The sequence below is a fragment of the Lepus europaeus genome, chromosome 20 (assembly GCF_033115175.1).
Source record: "Lepus europaeus isolate LE1 chromosome 20, mLepTim1.pri, whole genome shotgun sequence".
In the NCBI taxonomy this organism is placed as follows: domain Eukaryota; kingdom Metazoa; phylum Chordata; class Mammalia; order Lagomorpha; family Leporidae; genus Lepus; species Lepus europaeus.
The window spans coordinates 55,067,970-55,091,370 of record NC_084846.1 but is presented as its reverse complement, the minus strand read 5'-3'; the positions used below and the strand labels follow the sequence as shown (position 1 = coordinate 55,091,370).

General features: G+C 44.6%; 2 protein-coding genes and 1 pseudogene across 8 annotated transcripts in view; 2 read left to right on the top strand and 1 right to left on the bottom strand.

Annotated features, from left to right (window-relative positions):
- Positions 1-3,718, bottom strand: part of KRIT1 (KRIT1 ankyrin repeat containing) — a 41,931-nt gene extending 38,213 nt beyond the window's left edge. For 2 of the 3 annotated variants that reach the window (XM_062179113.1, XM_062179115.1), the window contains exon 1: positions 3,251-3,718. The gene's annotated coding sequence lies outside the window, so the exon portion shown is untranslated. The remainder of the gene's footprint in view (positions 1-3,250) is intronic. The other variant, XM_062179114.1, reaches the window with a different exon arrangement.
- LOC133750142 (U2 spliceosomal RNA) lies at positions 488-597 on the top strand (annotated as a pseudogene).
- A 459-nt stretch (positions 3,719-4,177) lies between the features above and the next one.
- Positions 4,178-23,401, top strand: part of ANKIB1 (ankyrin repeat and IBR domain containing 1) — a 155,372-nt gene continuing 136,148 nt past the window's right edge. For 4 of the 5 annotated variants that reach the window (XM_062178059.1, XM_062178057.1, XM_062178056.1 and 1 more), the window contains exon 1: positions 4,178-4,301. The gene's annotated coding sequence lies outside the window, so the exon portion shown is untranslated. The remainder of the gene's footprint in view (positions 4,302-23,401) is intronic. The other variant, XM_062178060.1, reaches the window with a different exon arrangement.

Sequence of the window (23,401 nt, the reverse complement as noted above, 5' to 3'; positions counted from 1 at the left end):
TCCTGGTCTCCCATGGGGTGCAGGGCCCAAGCACTTGGGCCATCCTCCACTGCACTCCCTGGCCACAGCAGAGAGCTGGCCTGGAAGAGGGGCAACCGGGACAGGATCGGTGCCCAGATCGGGACTAGCACCCGGTGTGCCGGCGCCGCAAGGCGGAGGATTAGCCTAGTGAGCCGCGGCGCCAGCCTATAGGAGAGCAAATTTCTAAAAGAAAATCAAAAAGTTCGTTTCCAAGCCATGTTGAGATGAACTGTCTTCAATTTTTATAAAAAACTCATCAAGCATTAAAATGACCTGTTCATATTTAATGAATTCCTTATTGCTCCAACTCTCAAGAGAAAAATGAGACCATTTGCAAACAAGGGGGATTTGAGTGTTACTAGAGAGGAAACACAGTAATTTACTTTGTCTCCCAACTGCCACTGATAAAGTCACTTTGGAACTTTTAATCCATCTCTCTAAGCAATAAATTAAAAAAATGTTTTTTATTATTTCTCAGCCTTTTGGCTAAGATCAAGTGTAATATCTGTTCTTATCAGTTTAATTATTCCTTATAATTGGAAAATTTCTTTAAAACAAAATTCTTTTAAAATCCAGTAACTTTTAACATTTTAAAAAACTTCAACCTAAGATTAAAACAAACATTAAAATCACTGCACAAAATTTTATTTTTATTTTTATTTTTTTTGACAGGCAGAGTGGATAGTGAGAGAGAGAGACAGAGAGAAAGGTCTTCCTTTTTGCCGTTGGTTCACCCTCCAATGGCCACTGCGGCCGGCGCATCGTGCTGATCCGAAGCCAGGAGCCAGGCGCTTCTCCGGGTCTCCCATGCGGGTGCAGGGCCCAAGCACTTGGGCCATCCTCCACTGCCTTCCCGGGCCATAGCAGAGAGCTGGCCTGGAAGAGGGGCAACCGAGACAGAATCCGGTGCCCCGACCGGGACTAGAACCCGATGTGCCGGCACCACAAGGCAGAGGATTAGCCTATTAAGCCACGGCGCCAGCCTAATTTTTTTTACAAAATTTTATTTTAAAGTCTTCATCAATTTAGGACCAAAGAGCTATGGATATTTCCCAAGAGAAACTATAGTAAAACATTAGGATGGAGGCATTTCATTTTGTGAGTTTATAAGGACATATTCATTCTCATTCCATAGTCATAGAATTTTTTTTCAGTTCACTTTTTTCATTAGCTCATTCTTAAACCTACCTCATGCTTCCTAGACCATAAGGCCTATTTTTGGAATTTCTATTTACTGATTACTTTTCACCTTAAATTGACAATGACTTCAAAATAATAAAATTTTACGAATTATGAGATATATGCCTCTTTGAAAACTGCAAGCTCCCAAAAAGACACTCTACTAATGATATACTAATGATACACTGTGTAGTACACATTGCACAATTACAGAAACAACGTTTTCTATTAGGCACCTAAAACAGAGATCAAATAATTCTTAGTTTTCTAAGTTGTCTTGATCAACTCATGCTGAGAAAACGCCTATCAGCAAAATGTTTGTGCTCATCACTCCTCTAGAATATGTAGTACTGCGCAAAACTTTCGGCTTTCAAAAGGTAAACAAATGGGATGTGACTAAAACTTAGATATGGGGGCAGGTGCTATGGCGTGGTAAAGCCGCTGCCTGCAGTGCCAGCATCCCATATGGGCACCGGTCTGAGTCCTGGTTGCTCCACTTCCGATCCAGCTCTCTGCTGTGGCCTGGGAAAGCAGTGGGGGATGGCCCAAGTCCTTGGGCCCCTGCACCTGCGTGGGAGACCCGAAAGAAGCTCTTGGCTTTGGATCGGCATAGCTCTGGCCATTGTGGCCATTTAGAGAGTGAATGAGCAGATGGAAGACTTTTCTCTCTGCCACTCTTTCAAATAAATAAATAAACCTTAATAAAAAAAAAAAAAAAACCTTAGATATGAGGTTTTGGCATTATAGCATTCTGTTTTTAAAGTCTTTTAACGTCTTAAAATCGATTTTTTTTTTTTGACAGGCAGAGTTAGAGAGAGAGACAGAGAGAAAGGTCTTCCTTTTTCCATTGGTTCACCCCCCAAGTGGCCGCTATGGCTGGCGCGTTGGGCGGGCGCACTGCGCTGATCCGAAGCCAGGAGCCAGGTGCTTCCTCCTGGTCTCCCATGCGGGTGCAGGGCCCAAGCACTTGGGCCATCCTCCACTGCCTTCCCGGGCCACAGCAGAGAGCTGGACTGGAAGAGGAGCAACCGGGACAGAATCCGGCGCCCCGACCGGGACTAGAACCCGGTGTGCCGGCGCTGCAGGCGGAGGATTAGCTTAGTGAGCCGCGCGTCGCCGGCCTTAAAAATCGATTTTAAAGAAATGTACATTCTTCCAGTGACGTGAAAGGAGGAAAAAAAGGCTTAAGCCAGAAAAATAAGGACAGCTTCTCCTATAGGAAGCTAAACATGCTAAGACAGAAACATATACAAATGGATGGAAGAGGGGAACGAACTAAACTGAACAGTTAGAAAAGCGTAACCAGTTTGCAATGGCTCGACTGAGTTTTGCCTCAGAATTGACTGATTCACACAGGAAATGTGTGGCACTAGGGCTTAACTCCGCTGGCAAACGTTTAGGCACAGGATAGCTACACTGCTGTAGTCAGGATCCTCTGTGACCAAGGCGGTGGGCGTGGTTCTGTGTTAGGGGTAGCAGCTGTCTAGGAGCCGGGAGAGCACGCCCGGGCACTTCTGATTCACGCGGCGACTGGGGAGGGGAGGTGTACGACTGTGGGGTCACCTCGCGTGCCCGGGGCAGGTCTGTCCCTAAACAAAGTGCACAGACACAGCAGCTCTTCCACAGAGCGGGAAAGGAAGGAGTGGGGCCCAGAGCCTGACCTAGGCCCGCTTGATGAAAAGACTCCTGGTGGAGCTCAAAAGAACTAAACAGAAAACAACAACAACAACAACAAAACAAACAAAAAAACGCAAATCAACAACCAAACAAAGAAACAGAAACCAGCACGGGGGAAAAAGCAAAGAACGAAAGCGGAAACCCATAAAAAAAGAGGCAGAGGGTTAGGAACGAGCTGGAATGAGAAGCCGTGTGGCCCGCTCTCCCTGCAAAGGCCACGACCCGCCCTCGGCCCCGGGAGGCTTCGCCTTCGCGCTCCGCCACCGCCCCTCGAGGTCCACTCCCGGGAAGCCGGCACAGTGTCCACCCCATCCTCCCCGCCCCCCGAGGCGGCGGCTGCTCCGCAGCTGCCGGTAGAAAACGAACTCCTTGCCTGGAGAAACCAGCCGGCTCAGGCTCCCACCTCGGTCCTCCCTCGCTGCCGTCGGGATCCAGCTGCTCCTCGTTTCCCCCAAGGAAACCGAGCGGTCTGACCCGTGCGGGCGGCCGGCTGCCCCTCGGGTCGCTACATTCAACACTCGGGGCGGGACCCTCGCCGCTTTCCCATGCTCGGGCCCCGGTCCCGGGCTGCGGGCCCGGCCTGACTTCCTGTGACAGGGGCACCCTCCGTGGCCAGCGAGAGCCGCCCGGCGCCTAGAGCCGCGCTCCGAGCCCGCGAGCTCGGGCCCCTGCGGTCCGGAGAGCCTTCTGCGCACCGGCTCTTTGACAGGCCTTCCTTCTCCCGGCACTCGGGCGCCCTTCGCCCCTCACCCTCTCCAGAAACTATGGGCTCCCAGATCCCCCCAAGGCCTCGGCTTGCTAAACCGCCGCTACCGGGGCAAGGAAATCACTTCCGGGTTCACACCCCTCGCAGCCTCGCGGTTGGCGGCGTAAGAGCTTCCGGGTCGGCAGCCTAGCCGCTGCCGTTCGTGCCGCTGCTCGCCGGCGCCGCACGCTCCCTGGGGCCGGTGGCGGGCGGCTCCGAGGCTGGGGTGGCGGCGGCAGGGGCACCCGCGGCAGAGCCGGAGGCGGGGGAGGGGAGGAGGGCGGCCGGGGCTGCGCGCGCGGGCGCGGGCGCGCGCGCCAGGCTGAAGCATGAGCCGGACTTGACCGCGAGGCGGAGGCAGGAGCCACCGCCCCCTCCTCCCCTCCCCCGAGTGAGGCGGCGCGGCGGCTGGAGAGGGATGGGGGCCGCCCGCCCGGTCTGAGCCTCGCCGCGGCGCCTCGGGCTCCCGCAGCGCTTCCCGCGGGCCTCCGGTGCGCGCCCCTGGCCCCAGCAGCGTCTGCCCGGCCGCGCACTCGGGCCGGCGAGGAAGGGGGCGACCGCCCGGGTGGGTGGGGCGCAGAGGGTACCTGAGGTCACCGGCTCGGCGCGAGGGGCAGCGCTGCAGACCTGCGGGGACCCCCCCACCCCCCGACCCTCACTCTCAGCCCGGGAAGTAACCGTAAGTCTCAGCTTCGAGGTGCCGGGTCTCTCTCCACCATTTGGGGCTGGGCGTTCGGAGCCGCCTGGTGCACGCCCTCTCGGGTCTCCGGCGAGTGCGCCTCTGTCCGCCTGTGGAGCGTTGTCTGTCTGTCCCCATCCGTGAGGGGCAGCACCCTGTCCGCCCCTCGGGAGGCGGGTCTGCAAGCCCCGGGGGTCTCCGTGAGGCGCGCCATCCTCCCCACCCGGATGCCTCTCCTCGTCCTGTCCGCCGAGGATCCGCGTCCTCCCTGGGTGTCTGTCCGTAGCGCGGAGCGCACAGCCTCCCCCGGCCCAGCCTTGGAGGCTCGGGGTCTTGCATCCCGGGGGCGAGCGGGCCAGGTCCCGAGCTCCGCAGGGCTGTGCCGGGTGGGGATCGGTGCGGACGGCTCTCAGGGAACCTTCATTGGCAGCTGCTGCCACCAAAAATAAAAGTACGTGGCGCCCCTGGTACCCCGAACTGTCTTCCCTCGCTCACTGTGTGTGCCCGTGAGCTGCTTTCTGTGCGACGTTGTTTGAGGCGGAGGGCACTGGAAGTCCATGTGTAATAGCGCGTCTCCCGAGGAGGCGCCGAGGTCCGTGCTCCCGGCTCTGTCCACCCCGGGCGGCATTCCGAAGAAGCTGGGATTGCAAAGGGCGCTGCTAGGAACTCTGAGAAATGACTGGGAAAACAGATGTTTCCGATAGCGTGTCCCGGGTGCCTTGAACATGTTTCGGTGTTTTCATTGACATTTAGTGTTTTTTTTTTTTTTTTTAATTTACAAAAGCGTGTGTGCGTGAAGTGAAAAATCTTTGATTTGGAAAGCTTGGCTTTGCTATTGGAGACGCACATAGCAGTTAAAAAATGTTAGCGTTAAAATGATTTTTAAAGATCGCGTCAGATTGTATTGAATGCTGTTTTACTCCTTAGTTCCAGAGAAACCTTTATTCTGATTTGTATCAGCTACCCCACAGATGTCACACACTTGGGTGCCTGTGACCTTATTGCTTCTTGGATTTAAAAAAAAAAAAAAAAGTGAATATCGTTAATGTATTTTACCAGAGTTTGGACTAGGCTTTCTTTCTTTTTTTTTTTTTTTTCTCATTAAAATTTGTTTTGCTTTTTAAACTGCTACTTAAGAACTTTCCAGAAATTATGTTAAAAAATAACTAAAGTGTCAGTAGTTGGACAATGCCTTCATGAATTTGCTACTTTTCAAGGCACCATATATGGGAAACAAATGATAATTTAAGAATAATTTTACTCTGTGTATTATAAGTTCTTTGTTAATATTCTACAAACTACTTTGTCATTTAATCTGGTAGTTTGGGTGTTTTGTTTTTCTGAAAAAAAAAAAGTGTCATTTCATTAAGAAAGATGTTTTTAATGTTTTTCCCCCCTCTCAAAAAAAAATCCTTTGTGCAGTTGATTTGGGGCTCTTTGATTTCTGACTTCACACTTAACAGATTTTAGTTTGAAGAAGGCTCAGGAGATGGAGCTCCGACTGGCTGCCTGGAAATGTACTTGACTTGGCAGGGAAGTCAAGCACTGTGCAGAGCTGTGTGTTATTAAGGGTGTGGCTTTTGCTTTCTGTAAAATTGATTAGTTTCCGAACAAGAAGAATGGATGCTGTAGTGAGATGCTGGGCAGTAACTTGGAGAAGTCTTTTTAAGAAAAGAATTCTTCTGATCTCCTCTCATGGCTGGGGGGGAAGATAGGGCCGTATTTTAACTTTGTACTTGTTTCCTTGTCTGCTCCCCGGAGAATTTTGAGTTTGCAAAAACCAGGCAGTAAGCTGAGGCTCTAACAGGTGGCTGCTGAGACATGGGGGGCGAGTTTTGTTAGGCACTCTTTTGTACTTCTGTGGCACTCTCCACTTTGGAGAGAGTTGGTTTTCTTTCATCTTCCTTTTCTGGAGTGTGCACTCAAACTTGTGAAAGTGAAATATGGTTACAAAATATGTGTTTACAACCTGCTTGTAGGTGAAAGTTGAGTACAGCAGATGGAAGAGCTGTGAGTTAGGTTTATCTGATCCTCCTTGCATGGAAGTTGGAAAAGATTCCTCTGTGCTGTGGGTAACACCCTCCCCTTCAAGGATGCACACAACATTGATTAAGATTACAATTTTAAATATTTCTGTCACATAATAGACCTTGTATATTACATATTTGTAAAAAAGGATTTGAAAGTGGGCTTTGTCATTAAAGAGTCGGTCTGAGGGGAGTTCCTATGCTTCAAGAAATGCTTAAAATTTTCACTGCTTTCTCCAAGTTATTTGTCTAGGGAATAGTAATTTGGGACATTCAGTTTATTTTTCAGGAAACTTGAGACTGCCTCTTTTAAAAAAATTTTTCCAGATAACATATTTTCACGCTCACTTTGTTTCAGTAAATCTTTATTGAACACCTATTGCGTGTGCCAGGCCCTTTGTTAGTTCTGGAACTCTAAGGATAAATATATCAAGATTCCTTTCCTCATTGAATTTAACGATCTAGATATTTGACTGGGCTGTATCCTTCTGCTTCACAGGCTCTCTAATAGATTTTTAAGTCCCTTGGCCTTACTGCATGTTTTCACTCCCTTTCTATGAAGAATGAATGCAATGCCATTTATTGGGTGTTTAATTTGTGCCAGCTACCAGGCTTCTTTTTTTTTTTTTTAAAGATTTATTTTATTTTTCTTGAAAGTCAGAGTTACACAGAGAAGGAGGGGCAAAGAGGAGAGAGAGAGGTCTTCCATCTGCTATTCACTCCCCAGTTGGCTGCAAATGCTGGAGCTGTGCTGATCTGAAGCCAGGAGCTTCTTCCGGGTCTTCCCACACATGGGTGCAGGGGCCCAAGGACTTGGACCATCTTCTAGTGCTTTCCCAGCTCATAACAGAGAGCAGGATTGGGAGTGGAGCATCTGGGACTCAAACCAGCGCCCTATAGGATGCCAGCACTGCAGGCAGCAGCTTTACCGGTTACACCACGGTGCCGGCCTCAACCAGGCTTCTTTACATACATTTTCTCATTTAATTCTTAGAACACTGCTAAGATGTGTTTTATCTTCATTTAGAAACCACACCGATTTCTGGCTTACAGGATTGTTGAATGTTTTTGTTTTGTATTGTTTAATTTATAATATGCTAGAAAAGATTTGACCTATACTCCTCAACGGGAAGAAGTAATAATACAGTCATAACAGATTTCAATTCTCTATTCTCTGCTTCAAACAAAAAAATCCTACTTTCATAAGTATCAGTATCTTTTGTGTTGGAAAGCAGACATACTATTAAATGTAACTTTTTAAATGTTTAAACTTTTGTAAAGATAGTTAACAGATCTTTGGACATGTATATTAGCATTGGGACCAAGAACCTAAGAAAAGTACTGAAAAATGTGCATACCCTTCAGGAAGGGTAGAATATTGAGCCGTGTGACATTATCCAGCTTTTAAAGACTGTTGAGTTTATTTTTGACAACTAAATGCCTTGAAAAGTGGGTTTCCGCAATGAAAATGTTTTCCTTCATATTTGAAAACTATCTTGCTCATCTACTACTAGTAAGATGTGTACTTCATTAGCAATTTGATATGGTCCAATGCAGTAGTTTTTTAGACCACCAGCAAATTCTTCTAAACAAAATTTTCCCCTTTCAATTTTTTTCTAAAAGCCTCATTTGTGTTCTAAACATTTTATTCTATGTTTCTTGTGAAAACTGTGAACGGTTTGCTATCCTTTAGGATATTGCCTTTTACCTCTGATTACACATGCTTTTGTTTGTAGGACTGTAGGGTGGATAAGTCATACTCCTTGAGTTCCTAAGAAAGGTAATCCTTGATATTTGCTATTCCCAGGCTGACCACAGACATTTTAACTTGAGGTAAAACAATCCTTCCCTTTCAGCTTAGTAAAATCCATGGTACTGTTCAAGTCACTCTGTTTCTCTGATTGGAACAATATTGACAATAACGTTCCTGTTCAAAGACAGTAATAGTAAATTATAAATGTGTTAGGTGCTGAGACTACAAAGATGACTAAGTCAAGATGCCTTTGCTCAATGAGCTGTAAAATACCCATTTAAAATCCATGAATAGAAAGGAGGGTTTTTTGTTTTGTTTTGTTTTTAAACATTTATTTGTTTTTGTTTAAAAGGCTGAGTGAGAGATCTTCTGTCTACTGGTTCATTCCCCAAATGGCTGCAACAGCTGGGGCTGGGCCAGGCTGAAGGAAAGAGCCAGGAATTTCATCCTGGTCTTCCATATGGGTGTTAGAGACCCAAGTATTCAGGCCCATCTTCTGCTTCCTTCCCAGGCACATTAGCAGGAGTAGCTGGTACTAGAATTGGAGCTCTAATCGGGGATTCCGGCATTGCAAGCTGCAGCTTTTAAACTGCTTTCCCCCAGGAAAGTTTACTTAAATATTCAGATATTCTTAGTTCTCCAAACAGGCATGAAAATATTGCCCTTCTTGTTAATGCATCCCCCCACAGTATGGTGAAGGGAAGTCTATAAATAAATATATTAATCCAGGGCATTCTCTGATCCTGGCTTCAGATGATTGCTGATTGACATTTGCACTAGCACTAGATGTTGTAAATCACATCTTTATTGCAGATGTTTTAAATCATTTTGAAATAACTTCAGACTTCCAGAAAAGATACCGGAACTCCCGTAACCCTTTCACCCAGATTTCCTCCATTGTTTGCAGTGTTTCTTCTGTTGCCTGCCCTCAGTCTACATGCATAAATACTTGGGTTGACTACACACACACACACCCCCCCACCCATTTATCAGTCTCCATAAACCTTTTCAGCAAGCAGCAGATGTGGTATCCCATCACCCTTTACTACTACACTGTCTCTTTCTTAAAAACAAAGCGCTCTTATCCAACCAACGTACAGCCCTCCCAGTCAGAAAATCAGCTATGGGACACACCGCTGTCTAGTTTCATCAACTGCCCCTACAATATCTTTCTTCTCTGGTTTAGGATCCTATCTGGAATATATGTTACATTTAATTGTCATAGCTCTTTAGACTTCTTCAGCCTCAGTTTTTCCTCTTATGTCCTTGATGGTTTTAGAAAGCAGAGGCCCTACATTCTGTAGGGTGACCCTCATTTCAGGTTTGTAAAGTTTTCCTCGTGACCCCATTCAGGTCATGCATTCCTGGCAGGAATACCCCTGAAGTGGTGCTGTGTCCTCAGTGCGTTTCGCTCAGAGCCATCTGATGACAGACTCTGCCACTAGGACTGGTGTTAGCAAGACCGTATTTGTGCCCCATTTTGGTTGATTTTATTTGTGGACATATATTCCAAAATTCTGCTGACATAACTAGCTAAGTTTAGTGGGTGTCATTAATGACTCCTACCTGAACTAACCACTTCTGTTATGATTGCAATGATAGTTCTTCAGTTTCATTATTCCTTCTATATAAGTTGGTGTTTTGTTGTATGATACTACCTCTTTCTTTCTCTCTCTTATTATTTAGATCAGAAAAAACTCATAGATTTTTATTTATTATATTGTGATCTGTTAATATTATCATTTTGCTGTTTTTGTTTTTTAAAATTTATTTATTTGAGAAGTAGAGTTACAGACTTAGAGAGGGAGACAGAGGGAGAAAGGTCTTTCATCTGCTGGTTCACTCCCCAAATGGTCACAATGGCCAGAGCTGCACCGATCTGAAGCCAGGACCCAGGAGCTTCTTCCAAGTCTTCCATGTGGGTGCAGAGGCCCAAGGACTTGGGCCATCTCCTGCTTTCCCAGGCCACAGCAGAGAGCTGGATCAGAGGAGGAGCAGCCAGGACCAGAACCAGCACCCGTATGGGATGCTGGCAACCCAGGCAGAGGATTAACCTACTGTGCCACAGTGCCAGCCTCAGTTTTTCTGTTTAAATTATCCTGATTAAGCCAGTGGGAACCCCTTTAAGCTGGCTCTTGTGCCCATTTATCATGGTCCTATCTCATTTATTGTGCATTTCCTTAGGACTCTCTGGCAGAACAAACTGTTCCTGGTTCATCTGGTGCTTTGCCTTGTCTGGTTCTAGAATCAGCCATTTCCTCAAGAAGTCTTGTTTTTTGTTGCTGCTGTTTGTTTTATTTGTTAAAGGTGATATTTAAAAACAAAGATTTAGGGACAGGAAATTGGTGTAGTGTTAAGATGCCACTTAGGGGCCGGCGCCGTGGCTCAACAGGCTAATCCTCCGCCTTGCGGCGCCGGCACCCCGGGTTCTAGTCCCGGTCGGGGCACCGATCCTGTCCCGGTTGCCCCTCTTCCAGGCCAGCTCTCTGCTGTGGCTAGGGAGTGCAGTGGAGGATGGCCCAAGTCTTTGGGTCCTGCACCCCATGGGAGACCAGGAGAAGCACCTGGCTCCTGCCATCGGAACAGCGCGGTGCGCCGGCCGCAGCGCGCTGCCGCGGCGGCCATTGGAGGGTGAACCAACGGCAAAAGGAAGACCTTTCTCTCTGTCTCTCTCTCTCTCACTGTCCACTCTGCCTGTCAAAAAAAAAAAAAAAAAAGATGCCACTTAGGGCACACACATTTCATTTCTGAGTGCCTGGGCTTGATCTGGCTTGACATCAGACTCCAGCTTCCTGCGAACACAAACCCTGGGAGGGGGCAGGAGATGGCTCGAGTACATGGGTTCCTGCAACCCAGGTGGGAGACCCAGAATGTGTTCTGGGCCCCTGGGTTTGGCCTGGCCTAGACTGGGCTATTGCAGGCATTTGGGGAGTGAACTAGTGGCTGGAAGATTTCTCTGTCGCTTTCTCTCTGCTTTTCAGATAAATAATATAAAGAAATGTAATTTAAAAACAAAATTTGCGGGCTTAGTATGCTCATTGCTACTGGGGTGTCATTGCTTCCAAGCACTCAGTGGACATAATTGGGACACATATGTGTATGATTTGTATGTACACACATTTTAAGGATACATCAAGAAGTTTGTGGAAAATTGAATTAAAAAGTAAGTTTATTTTGGTGTAAAAATTTTTTGACATGTAAAAGGTCTTCAAAATGTTTATGAAATACATGTACTATGAAAAACCGCATGGATTTCAACATATTTTGCACCGAAAGAAACTTACTTTTTAATTTAATTTTCCATGAACTCTTTTTTTGAAGATTTATTTATTTGAAATACAGAGTGGCAGAGAGGGGGAGAAAGAAACAGAGTTCTCCCATCTGTTGGTTCACTTCCCTAGATGCCCATAACAGCAAGGGCTAGGCTAGGCTGAAGCCAGGAGCCAGGAACTCCACCTGGTTTACCCACATGGAAGATAAGAACCCAGGGTACTTTGGGCTGTCATCTGCTACTTCAAAGTTGCCAATAGTAGGAAGCAAGGTCAGATGCACCAAGTAGCCAGGACTTGAATCAGGCACTTCATATGGGATGTGGACATTCCAAGCAGAAGCTTAACCGCTGTGCCACAACACCTACCTCTACCGTGAACTTAAAAAAATTGTTTTTTATTTAATCATTTGAGAAGCAAATAGAGGAAGAGCTTCCTGTCCTGGCTCACTCCATATATGCTGTCAATAGCTAGGGCTGGGCCATGCTGAAGCTGAGAACCAAGAAGAACCCAGATCACCCATGTGGATGGCAGGAACTCAACCTCTCAAGCCAATACTGCTGCCTCCCAGGGTTTGCACCATCAGGAAGCTGGAATTGGTAGCTGGAGCTGAGGACCAAAACCAAGTACTCTGATGTGGGATGTGTGTATCCCACTGCACTACCCAAACACCTGCCCCTTCCACGAACTTTTTTGAAGTACCCTTGTATGGTACACTCACATAATTATTTTTTATACCTATATATATAGGTATTATAAATCATAAATTTGTTTCTGTTGTTCCAGTTCCAGTTCAGTACCCCAGGATTCTCTCTTGCCTTCCCTCTTTCCAGGCCTATAGATGCCTTCTCTGGTATTAAGAAACCTGGCCTCACTTTAGCCTCAATATAGTTATCATTTGTCCAGTTGGTTTTACTTATTTGCTCAGCGTGTTCCCACTCTCCCTGCTATTTAGACCGTGTGCTTGACTCTGCCTCCTTGACCTTGCATTATCCACCACTGGACCTGCTAGCCTAGTCCCCTTTGTGGTTCCACAGCCCACCCCCCTCACCCCACCCCCAGTCTGTGCAACTCTTTTTTTCCTCACACAATACCTCCTGTCCTCACCTCTGGGCTAATTGACTCACACCTCTGCTGCTCTTCCCAGTGTATCCTCAACCAGCATCCTGACGCCTGAGTGTGTCCCACTGTGTAGTTAATCTGTATTTCAAAGATTTACAAACATGTGAGAAGATACATATGTAATTTCCCCATACAGAAATGATAACATACGATATTAAATTTTCTGCACCTTCGTTCTTTTATTCACTTACTACTTCTTGAAAAACTTAAAACATGAGTACATAAAGCAACACCTCATTCTCTTTAATAATCTGTTTACATCCAGACACACGCACACATACCCTATACCTACTACCTACCTGTGGTAGAATGTTTAACTGTCATACATTTCCTTCCATCCTGATACACAGTCCTCTTTGCAATATGCCTTCACTATTTTCCATCTAGAGGTTCAATCTATTTCTCTCTCTCTTATGACTTGTTTTGACCAGTGAGTGTGGTGGAAGTGATTTGTGAGTATTGTAGCCAAGTCTTTAAGAGGCTTCAAGGAATGCTTTCCTACAGCTCCTAATAAGGAAGCTGGTCTAGCCTCTAGGAGAACCAAGTTGTTCCACTGGGAGCCAGCACCAACCAGCAGATGTAGACATGAATTACCTTGAACCTGCTAGCCCAGCTGACCCATTAACGGAGTGTCCCCACGGAGCAACCAGAGCTGAAACAAGCAGAGAAACTGCCAACCAACCTATAGGTCATGAGAAATCACATATTGTTGTTTACCTAAGGACTAGCCATCAATAATATGAGGTGAAGTTGGTGTCCTAAGTTTGTGATGTTTTTCTTTGTAGCAATAGATATCTGAAGCTATAATTGTGCATTTTGGACCTCTAGGTTGTCTCTAGCCTTCTATAATGAATAATACTTTAATGAGTATCTTTGTACAGAGAATATACTGATTTTTGTACATAATGCCAAGTCATTTTCCAGAAATGTTGACACAATTTTTATTGTCACCATTAATGTCTGAGAGTCACTATTTCCCCTAAACACTCATATGAATGAGTACTTTTCTTTGACAATGAAATGAATTTTTCAAATCTTGTGGTTCTTAACTGTGTTTCCCTATCTACTTGTGAGGCTAAACATCTTTTGATATATTATGGGTTGTTTTCTTTTTCAGTGCTATGAGTTGCTTATTTGTCTATTCTTTTTCCTATCAGTTTTTTTCTTACCAATTTGTGGGCAGTCTTTGATGTATTTCTTATGGATATAGCCCATTAATTTATTTGCAAACATAGTTTGTCAACCTGTCCTTTGTTTTTTGTACAGTTTTGGAATAATTTATCATGAATTTCTCTTTTGGCATTTCATGTAATCATTTACATCTGTCTTTTTCTCTATGATTTCTGATATCCCTGTCTTGAGGCTAGCTGTCCCATCTAGGTTATACAAACCTTTTCCTGAATTGTTTTCTAACTTTGTATTGTCTTTCCTATTAGAACAGAAGTCATGTTCAGCTACTACATGAATCCAGAAACAGAGGTGTATAAACAAATTAGGGGATTGTTTTCCTCAAATTAGCAGTCCATTGTTGAGGGCTGTGTGGGGCTCTGCAGGCTTCTTTGTCTTCCTGTGCGGGCATCCATGCTGAGATGGCGCTCTCTACTGAGCAGCAGCTCCTGTTGCTTCCTCATCCGTGGCACAGCCTTTGCACTGAGGAGCATGTCCAGTTTGGTGACTGTAACAGAATAACAAGTTCTTTTCAAATACTATTTTTCTCTTGGAAAAATAATACTGATTTTGCATTCTGTGCCATAATAAATGTATCTGCAGAATAAGGTCCCAGAAGTTTTTTTCCTTTAACTTGTTGGGCTGCCATGGTTTAAAATTTTTTTTTCAAAATTGTTTACATGTAAACAGTGAGATAAGCATGATTATCTTCTCAAAGCTGAAACTAATGTTTGGAGACACAGAACTTTATCATTATGTTCAATAAATAATACTCATTAAGGTGTTGTATGTACCATTAACTATGATAAGCAGTGGTTATAAAACTGACTATGGTGATCATTGTCTGAAGTAGATAAACATCTTACTACAGCTGTATGTAGTGATTTGAATGTAATATCAAGTTAGGGAGGCAAGACATCTGGGCTAGTTGAGAGTTGGGAGCTGTGATCATGGAACTGGATGGAGAAAACGTCTCAAGGCGAGACCTGAATGGCCGGTAGCAGGTAGATAGCCTATTGGAAGGAGTTTGTAGCAGGTGGGAAGGAGAGCACGCTGGAGCTTTAGGAGTTTGATGGGCGGGGCTGAGCTTTAAGAGATAAGCTGTGAAGAGAGAAATGCTGGTCATGGTAGAGACTTTTTCTTAGGATTGGGAGCCTTTGAAAAAAAAAATTTTTTTTTTTTTTTTTGACAGGCAGAGTGGACAGAGAGAGAGAGAGAAACGTCTTCCTTTGCCGTTGGTTCACCCTCCAATGGCCGCCGCGCTGCAGCCGGCACACTGCGCTGATCCAATGGCAGGAGCCAGGTGCTTCTCCTGGTCTCCCATGAGGTGCAGGGCCCAAGCACTTGGGTCATCCTCCACTGCACTCCCTGGCCACAGCAGAGAGCTGGCCTGGAAGAGGGGCAACCGGGATAGAATCCGGCACCCCGACCGGGACTAGAACCCTGTGTGCCGGCGCCGCAAGGCAGAGGATTAGCCTAGTGAGCCGCGGCACCGGCCATCCTTTGGAAATTTTTAAATGGAATTGAAGAAGAGCAAGCTTACCCTTTGATACAATCAATTAATTTGGTTGTAATATGGAAAGTGCAGTTGGGGATGGGATCTGGAAATCAGGGCCCGTGTTAGAAAGTTTATGTAACATCTGAAATCTATCTCAATATTGGTTAAGTATTTATTAGACACCAGTGTAATATAATGTCAGGGATTACAGAGATGTGTGTGAAACATGTAGGTCCTATAATCAAGAAGATTTTATTTTAAAATAAGGACTAGATATTGACAATATAAGGCAGTATACTAATATTATGACTTCTTAAATAATGAGGGGAGGTGGGCACTGTAGCACAGTAGGTTAATCCTCCACTTGTGGCACTGGCATCCCATGTGGGTACCAGTTCTAGTCCTGGCTGCCCCACTTCCAATCCAGCTCTCTGCTATGGCCTGAGAAAGCAGTGGATGATGGCCCAAGTACTTGGGCCCCTCCACTTGCATGTGCATTTGCATGGGAGACCCAGTAGAAGCTCCTGGCTTTGGATCAGTGCAGCACCAGCCTTTCTGGCCATTTGGGAAATGAACCAGTGGATGGAAGACCTGTCTCTCTCTGTCTCTCTCTCTCTCTCTCTCTCACTCTCTCACTGTAACTCTACCTCTCATATAAATGAGTAAAATCTTTTAAAATCTTTGTGGCTCCATTGCTCATACAAGCCAGTCTTTCCATGTGTACTGTACTGCCTTCCATAGTACTTTTAACTGCCTATTTTTAAAATTATCTGTAGGTTGCTTATACATTTCCCCAGAACCCCTGAGAAGTAAGATTAGAGTACAACTAATTGTTCAGTGTGGGACACAAAGTATCAAACAAGCTCCACTCTGGTTTTGGTCAGGAAGAGAAATGGTCAGAAGAATTGCCACATTATGTTAGTGGAGCTGTTACTGTGAACAGTCTTGAGGTTGGTTTCTGAGAAACAGTGGTGAAGAGCTAGGACAGTGGGGAACAAGACAGTAGTATGGCATGACATGTCATGTCATTAGATAGCTGGCTGCATTCTTCTTAGTGTTGTCTCTTCTTTCCATAGTTAGTATCTAGAACTGTGAATGAGAGAAGGGCATGTACTATTACCAATAAACAAGTAAGTAATTTGTGGGTTTTTAAAAGATTTATTTATCTGTTTGAAAGGCAGAATTACAGAGAAGCAGAGGCAGACAGAGGGAGAGAGAGAGAGGGAGGGAGAGAGGGGTCTTCCATCTGCTAGTTCACTTCCCAGATGGCTGCAACAGCCATCTTTTACTGCTTTCCCAGGCCAAAGCAGAGAGTTGGATCAGAAGTGGAGCAGCTGGGACTCGAACTGTCGCCCATATGGGATACCGGCACTGCAAGTGGTGGCTGTACCTGCTACACCACAGCACCAGCCCCAATTTGTGGGTTTTGATAGTGTATTTGTTTTTATTTCCAGAAAGCATTTATGAAAATAAAGACTATTATTCCCTCTTTCACCCTAAGTCTGTCCTTTAGTCTGTTAAACTAGCGATTTAGACTCAAGCCAAGAGGGCTGAAGATAATAATTTTGTTCTTTGATAAAGAAAAAAGTATAAGAAGTGTGCTTGCCATGTGACCAATGTGGCCACATTTTCTCACCTGTAATTGATGCATTTGGATAAATTTAGGGCCCAAGGACTTGGGCCATCCTCCACTGCACTCCTGGGCCACAGCAGAGAACTGGCCTGGAAGAGGGGCAACTGGGACAGAATCTGGTGCCCTGACCGGGTCTAGAACCTGGTGTGCCGGCGCCACAAAGCGGAGGATTAGCCTATTGAGCCGTGGCGCCGGCCCCCTATCTGGATTTTTGGCTTCTAATTTTGTATCCTATTTAATATGTATGTATTTTAAAGTTTATAAAGTAATCTAGAAAGGAGAAAAAAGTCTTAGCATTTCAAAATGGGAAAGTGTTTGTGCAAAAATTCAGTATGTTTGTATCTTTGTAAACTTTTTGTACAAGTGATTTAATAACATGTATACATTGTCAACTTCCAAATTGGATCTCCAGGCCAGATCTAACAGTCATAGTAATATTCTACTACGCATCTTGCTTTTAAATTTTTATCATGCTTTATAACTTTATACTGCAGCTTCTTTCATAACCTCTGAAATTTGTCAGTGCCTATTTTAAGCCTGGATCAACAGTACCCACTTGATCCTGTTGTAATTTTTGAAGATTTTGTACACTAATGTTTTTGGTAGCCAGTGCTTAAGAACGGTCTTGACTGGAGTAGTTAAATCCCACCTTGCTTGGTTACTCAGTTTCTCTTGTCCTAACAAGACTCGAATTTTATGTGCTTGCCTGTGCTTCAGATTTTTCCTGTTAGGGATTGTGCTCAAATGCTAGAACTTATTGACAGAAAAGCCCTCTCTGAGGAAGCCAGGGGAGGCAGCCCAAGGGAAGGTACCCCACTAGCAGAACTCAGTGGGGTAGCCGTGTACTGCCCAGGAGGCCGTCTCCTCAGGTACTGGATGGAGGGGGACATGGAAAATATCCGTAGGGAGGTGCCACACTCTGGGATTCCCTGGAGTCTACTCAGTGGGATGGGTGTGTCCCTAGAAGCACCCTCCAGATCCCCAGGCAAGTTGCCCACGAGGAGGTACCGTTCACTGTTGGCTGCTGCACACGTAGGAGCCTGCTGAGAGGAGCGCAGCAGAACGGGGAGAGCCCACTTCCTCCTGTAGCATCCCCTCCCATCCCTCTGCCGGCAAAGCTGGAGGCCATGGCAGCCAGCAGAGCGAAGGAGTTTCCAGTGGCCACCTTCATGGTACATAGCAGATAATGGTGGATGAATTTTGAGTGGGAGGGGAAATCATGTGATAGTTGGCACAGGTAAGAAGTTGTTGGTTTTCTTGGTAAGTCAAGTCAGGAAGCAGAAGGAATAGAAGCCGGATTGGAGTGAACTGAAGAGAGAGTGGGAAATGATGAGTGGAACAGGTAGATAAACAACTCTGTCAACAGGATTCTCTGTGAAGTAGAGCTGAGATGAGTGGAGGGAGCCACTGTGGGAGGTATAGCAAGTTTGATTTATCTTTCTTAGAGTGTTATAAATATTATACTGAGTGGAACGTACACAAATGCTGAGTATTCGACTCAGTGAATTCTCACAAAGTGAAACACAGCTATGTAATTAGCACCCAGGGTAGAGGCAGAACGTATCTGGAAGCATCCCTCGGGCCTCCAGTCAAAATCCTGCCTCCTGTGAGGAACCATTATTGAAATTTCAACAAGAGAGTTTTGTTGTTTTGTATAAAATTACTCATATAGTATGTGCTAATCTTTGTCTGAATTCTTCCACTCAAAATGTATTCCTTCATATAGTTATGTATAGTGGTTGGTTTTTATTTCTATGTGAATATTTCAGTTTGTAAATATACTGGAGTTTATTCACTGCACTGATGGTGAATATGCGGGCTGTGTCCAGCTTTCCACCATTAGAATTAATGCTAATGCAGCTGTGAGCACTGTTGTCCCTCTGTATTGATCAGTATCTATGTGTTCACATATCTGTGGGGTGTATACTTGGGAGTGAAACTGTCAAGTAATAGGATATGCATATGTTCAACTTTATTAGTTTTCCAAAGTGACTATACTAGTTTACACGGATATGTACTGTGTATGAGGGTTCTAGTTTCTTTATTATCATATTTTTAAACTATGTATCTACTCCTCCAAATCTCTTTGGAGATTTTTATTTGTCTTGTGTGAGATATCTTTATTTACCCTATGGTTATGAAGCTATTCCTCCATCTTCTGAAGGCATTGTTTTGCCTTTCAGATGTGGATCTGTAATTCATCTGGAATTTGACCTCCATGTGGGATTTTAGGTAGGGTTTTGAATCAATTTTTCTTATGTGAATATAGAAATTGACCAAGTTTTTATTAAGCTCGTCCTTTAAGGGGGAAGATATTATAAAGATGAAAAATAATAGAACATGTTTGCACATTGGTGGGTGATGTAAGCATCTGTGAGTCTAGATTCTAGGATGTTGGCAGCATAGGAACTGGATGGGATAAATAAGAGACCGTGATTTTTGATAAAGAAGGAAACATTTTTCATTAAATTAAAAAAAAATTGTGGTTATTTGAGAGGCAGAGAGATGGTGAGCTCCCATCTGCTTGTTCACTACACCAATATCCATAACCACTGGGATGGGCCAGACTGAAGTTAGGAGCCAGAAACTCAGTCCAGGTCTCCCATGTGAGTGGCAGGGATCCAACCACTTGAGCTATCACCCTTGTCTCTCAGTGTCTGCATTAGCAGGAAGCTGGAACTAGGGGCCAGAGGCAAGTATTGAACCCAAGTACTCTGATATGGTACATGGCACCCACTAGGCCGAATGCCTGTCCTAGGAAAAGTGTTTTTATTTTTTATTTTATTTTATTTATTTATTTATTTTGACCGGCAGAGTGGACAGTGAGAGAGACAGAGAGAAAGGTCTTCCTTTTCCGTTGGTTCACCCCTTAATGGCTGCTGCAGCTGGCACGCTGCGGGCAGCGCACCGCGCTGATCCAAAGGCAGGAGTCAGGTGCTTCTCCTGTTCTCCCATGGGGTGCAGGGCCCATCCTCCACTGCATTCCCTGGCCACAGCAGAGAGCTAAACTGGAAGAGGAGCAAGCGGGACAGAATCTGGCGCCCTGACCTGGACTAGAACCTGGTGTACCTGCGCCGCAGGCGGAGGATTAGCCTATTGAGCCGCAGTGCTGGCCGGAAAAGTGTTTTTAAAAGAAAAGGATCCTGGGGCCAGTGCTGTGGTGTACCAGGTAAAGCTGCCATCTGCAGTGCCAGCATCCTATATGGTTACAGGTTTGAGTCCTGGCTGCTCCACTTCCCATCCAGCTCTCTGCTATGGCCTGGGAAAGCAGTGGAAGATGGCGCAAGTCCTTGGGCCCCTGCACCTGCATGGGAGACTTGGAAGAAGCTCCTGGCTCCTGGCTTCAGATCTGCGCAGCTCCAGCCATCTAGTGAGTGAAGCAGCAGATGGAAGATCTTTCTCTCTCTCTCTCTCTGTCTCTGCCTCTCTGTGTAAATCTGCCTTTCAAATAAATAAGTAAATCTTTTTTAAAAAAGAAAAGGATCCATAGCACAAATAAAATGTATACCTCTGCTTTGAAGAGGATGTGCTATCACTGTAGCAGGAAGAAAAAAGGAAAACAAGTGTAAATAAAGGTGGTTTTTAAAAAATTTTATTTAAGGTACACAAATTTCATGTAGCCAGGTGGCTTATGAACTTGACTATGGAGGAGAAAGGGGTTCCCTGTGTGTTTATGTGTGTTCTTGAGACAAAGGTGGGGTTTAAGAAAACAGGTCAAGGAAGGGAGGGTTAGAGACTATTTTTGTTGTTTTAACAGGTGGATGTCTAGTTGTTACCACACCGTTTGTTGAGAAAAACTTCTTTATTCCATTGAATTGCTGAACCCCTCACATGGAACCAGCCTTACTAAACCATGTCTTGCCTGTGGTCTAAAGGGAATCTCCAGAAAAACCGGATTGCTGTATTAGAGGAGGAGTGGGACAGCTGTGGGTAAAGGAGAATACATTACGTATAATGGGGGAGGGCACTTGCAGTCCTTTGATCTTTAAAGGAGAGTGATTGTCTTTTGCAAAATCGGTGAATTAAAACTGAGGCAATCATGTTGTGCAAGCGCATCTTTTAGATTTGTCTCCACCGTTCTCTGATGTCCTTTGACTTATTAGCAACACTGATGCAATGGACTGTGCCATTGTGTCTTTGCCTCCTTTACAGTACATTAAGTTTTTGTTTTATAAGTTTTGTTCAAGGGACTTAAAGGAGAAAAACCCTGCATTATTAGAGCAGCTTGTGGTAAAGTGTTTAGGGAGGGCAGTACTCTAAAGTATAAATTATTCCTCATAAGAAGATAATTTTGCAGGCCTGACAGTGGGCCATACTTTCCTAACTGTTCCTAATGTTTGACTTTAAATACAAAGAACATGAGAAATTGTGTCTTTTTTCTTACAGTTGAAAGTGTTGTGCAGTGCCTCTAGGATAGGTCTCTTCTGAAATCTTTTTTGTGTTAGCATATCTTACCCCGTTTCTTAGATTGAAAGAGTGGGATAGCGTTGAGAGGTGATAAAATCTCCTGATTCTACACGTTTCCATAGATTGAGGGCTGTACTTATTTAGTAGTAGAAGAATTTGGCTAACATCAGTATGCTTATGATCTGAAATGATCTTTTATTTAAATTAGAAAAAGGAAGTAGAAGGCCATAGAAAAATGTCTTCGTATTGTCCTGTATGCTCCTTCAGTAAGAGAAAAGAAGAACCGCATAGAAAAGTGTCTTTGTGTTAGCTTGGCGGGTACAACACATAGTGATAGCTCAATAACATCATCTGAGTTTCTGATGAATATATAAATATGAGATTTTTTTGGGAAAGCTCTTCTGTTAACCAGCATTCCTTGGAGACCTTATAACCTTAGTGTGGACAAAAATTATTCTGACTTTATTCTGAACAAACCTAGAGGAAATTGATTTGTTAATTGCTTCCAAGCATCAACCAAATTATGCTGGGAACACTGGCATTGTATCTCTTCCTTCCCCATGTTTGCAAGTATTTAACTATCTCTTCTTGACTAACTATCCATAATACAGTTTCCAGTGCTTTACTCTTCGCTGTGAATAGTGAGCCAATAGTGAGGAACTTCTGTGCAATGATAGAGGCTGAAACAAACAAATAACTAGTGTATCATATGGGAGACCCAGATGAGCTTTTGGTAATTCAGGGACCAGAAGAAGACTTTTTTTTTTTTTTTTTTTTTTTTGACAGGCAGAGTGGACAGTGAGAGAGAGACAGAGAGAAAGGTCTTCCTTTTGCCGTTGGTTCACCCTCCAATGGCCGCCGCTGTAGGCGCGCTGCGGCCGGCACACCGCGCTGATCCGATGGCAGGTGCCAGGTGCTTCTCCTGGTCTCCCATGGGGTGCAGGGCCCAAGCACTTGGGCCATCCTCCACTGCACTCCCTGGCCACAGCAGAGAGCTGGCCTGGAAGAGGGGCAACCGGGACAGGATCGGTGCCCCAACCGGGACTAGAACCCGGCGTGCCGGCGCCGCAAGGTGGAGGATTAGCCTAGTGAGCCGCGGCGCCGGTCCAGAAGAAGACTTTTAAATGTTATTTTTAAAATTACTATGTAGTAAAATTAATTATTTTAGCATACTGTCTTAAAATTGTAGTGCTCTATTTTAATCAGAATACAGAATAATTTTGTCATCCCCAAAAAGCTCCCTTGTCCTGTCCCTTTATGGTCATACCCTCTCCTACCCCCTATCCCTTGGCAAGTGCTGATCTGTTTTTTATCACTAAAGTTTTGTCTTCTGGAGAATGTCATATATATGGAAGCATGTAGGATATATCCCCTTGACACTGTTTTCTTTCATTCAGCATACTGCCTTTGAGATTCACACAAGTTGTGGTATTTCCTTTTTTGAATGTTTGTTTTGCAAATATTTTCTCCCAATCAGTAGCCTGTTATTTCATTCTCTTAAAAAAAAGTATCTGTTGCAGAGTAATGGTTTGTGATTTTGATGAAGTCCAATTTATCTCTTGTTTTTTATAGATTATGCTTTGATGTCCTGTTAAGAATTACTCTTTGCCTAATCCCAGGTCCTGAAAATTTTTTCCTAACTCTTCCTCCTCCAGAAGTTTTATGTTTCAATCTTTACTTTAAGACTTAGGATCCATTTTAGTTAATTTGTGTGTTACTTTTTTATCCTGGCATCTTTGTCATGGTTAATGAATTTTTTTTTTTTTTTTTGCCCATGGATACCCAGAAGTTACAACCCTATTTGTTGAAAGCACTATCCATGCTTGATTGGATTGCTTTTGGATCTTTATTAAAAATTGACTGTGCTTGTATGGGTGTATTTCTGAGTTTCGTAAACTTTTGTCTATTCCTTTGCCAGTACCACATTGTCTTAATTATTTTAGGTTTAGAGTAAGTCCTAAACCAATTAGTTTGTTTCCTTCCATTTTATTCTTCTTTTAGAAAATTGGATTAGTATAGTGGGTGCTTAATGCAGCAACCAAGATGCCATGTCCCATATCGGAGTTCCTGGGTTCAAATCGTGGCTCCACTTCTGATTCCAGCCTCCCGCTAATGTATACTCCAAGGAGCAGCAGGTGGTGGTTCAGGTAGTTGGGTCTCTGCCACCCACATGGTAGACTTGGATGGAATTTCAGGCTCCTGACTGCAGCCTGGCTGAGCCTTG